General features: G+C 32.8%; 1 protein-coding gene across 3 annotated transcripts in view; it reads right to left on the bottom strand.

Moving 5' to 3' along the window:
* The window catches only part of LOC113806190 (uncharacterized), a 30,202-nt gene that overhangs the window by 17,187 nt on the left and 10,515 nt on the right, over positions 1 to 2,500 (bottom strand). Inside the window, exon 1 of one of the 3 annotated variants that reach the window (XM_070116345.1) lies at positions 2,166 to 2,216. The exons of the other annotated variants lie outside the window; for them this stretch is intronic. The gene's annotated coding sequence lies outside the window, so the exon portion shown is untranslated. Of the gene's footprint in view, positions 1 to 2,165; positions 2,217 to 2,500 lie in introns of those variants that run through there. 3 annotated transcript variants of the gene reach the window in all.

The following is a 2,500-nucleotide window of genomic DNA, read 5'->3' as shown; positions in this document are numbered from 1 at the left end:
AACAACCATAATGATAATCATAACAACAAAAATAACAAGAACAAGAACACCCATAATGATAACCATAACAACAAAAATAACAAGAACAAGAACAACCATAATGATAATCATAACAACAAAAATAACAAGAACAAGAACAACCATAATGATAATCATAATAAAAATAACAAGAACAAGAACAACCATAATGATAATCATAACAAAAATAACAAGAACAAGAACCATAATGATAATCATAACAAAAATAACAAGAACAAGAACAACCATAATGATAATCATAACAACAAAAATAACAAGAACAAGAACAACCATAATGATAATCATAACAAAAATAACAAGAACAAGAACAACCATAATGATAATCATAACAACAAAAATAACAATAACAATAACAACCATAATGATAATCATAACAACAAAAATAACAAGAACAAGAACAACCATAATGATAATCATAACAACAAAAATAACAAGAACAAGAACAACCATAATGATAATCATAACAAAAATAACAAGAACAAGAACAACCATAATGATAATCATAACAACAAAAATAACAATAACAATAACAACCATAATGATAATCATAACAACAAAAATAACAAGAACAAGAACAACCATAATGATAATCATAACAACAAAAATAACAAGAACAAGAACAACCATAATGATAATCCTAACAAAAATAACAAGAACAAGAACAACCATAATGATAATCCTAACAAAAATAACAAGAACAAGAACAACCATAATGATAATCATAACAACAAAAATAACAAGAACAAGAACAACCATAATGATAATCATAACAACAAAAATAACAAGAACAAGAACACCCATAATGATAACCATAACAACAAAAATAACAAGAACAAGAACAACCATAATGATAATCATAACAACAAAAATAACAAGAACAAGAACAACCATAATGATAATCATAATAAAAATAACAAGAACAAGAACAACCATAATGATAATCATAACAAAAATAACAAGAACAAGAACCATAATGATAATCATAACAAAAATAACAAGAACAAGAACAACCATAATGATAATCATAACAACAAAAATAACAAGAACAAGAACAACCATAATGATAATCATAACAAAAATAACAAGAACAAGAACAACCATAATGATAATCATAACAACAAAAATAACAATAACAATAACAACCATAATGATAATCATAACAACAAAAATAACAAGAACAAGAACAACCATAATGATAATCATAACAACAAAAATAACAAGAACAAGAACAACCATAATGATAATCATAACAAAAATAACAAGAACAAGAACAACCATAATGATAATCATAACAACAAAAATAACAATAACAATAACAACCATAATGATAATCATAACAACAAAAATAACAAGAACAAGAACAACCATAATGATAATCATAACAACAAAAATAACAAGAACAAGAACAACCATAATGATAATCCTAACAAAAATAACAAGAACAAGAACAACCATAATGATAATCCTAACAAAAATAACAAGAACAAGAACAACCATAATGATAATCATAACAACAAAAATAACAAGAACAAGAACAACCATAATGATAATCATAACAACAAAAATAACAAGAACAAGAACAACCATAATGATAATCATAACAAAAATAACAAGAACAAGAACAACCATAATGATAATCATAACAACAAAAATAACAATAACAAGAACAACCATAACGATAACCATAACAACAAAAATAACAACCACCGCAATGACAATACAAGTCTCTGATCACGCCACACATTTTCCCCCCATCACCACACACGCACAAACATCGCCTCTCGCCCTCACCACCACCACTTCTAACAAAGACAAAAACTAACAGACACAAACACCAAACAAAGACACAAAATGCCAAACAAAAACACAAAATACCAAAGACACAAACACCAAACAAAGACACCAAACACCAACCAGAAGAGAAACTCCTAACAAAGACACAAACTCCAAACAAAGACACAAAATGCCAAACAAAGAGAAACTCCAAAGACAGCCACATACACCAAACAAAGCCACAAACACCAAACAAAGACACAAAACGCCAACCAGAAGAGATACTCCTTACAAAGACACAAACTCCAGAGACAGCCACAAACACCAAACAAAGACACAAACAAAAGGACTACCACCACGCGCCACGAGCAGCGGGCACACGGGATTGGCCCGCGAGCGACCTCGAGGGCTGGCGGCGCGGGGGGGGGGGGACACACACACACACGCACGCACGAACGAACGAACATGTGCAACTGTAATGATAACGGAAACTCGAGGGAGACGGGGTTGGGGGAGAGGGGTGGGTTAAGAAGGGGGGAGTGGGGGAAGGGGGACTGAGTGGGAGGGGGTGGGTTAGGAAGGGGGAGGGGGAGAGGGGGTGGTGGAGAGGAGGTGGGTTAAGAAGGGGGAGTGGGGGAGAGGGGGTGGGTTAAGAAGGGGAGTGGGGGAAGGGGGAGTGGGGTTGGAT

Source organism: Penaeus vannamei, chromosome 38 (assembly GCF_042767895.1).
Source record: "Penaeus vannamei isolate JL-2024 chromosome 38, ASM4276789v1, whole genome shotgun sequence".
Classification (NCBI taxonomy): domain Eukaryota; kingdom Metazoa; phylum Arthropoda; class Malacostraca; order Decapoda; family Penaeidae; genus Penaeus; species Penaeus vannamei.
The sequence above is the reverse complement of the archived record's forward strand: the minus strand, read 5'-3'. Positions and strand labels throughout refer to the sequence as shown.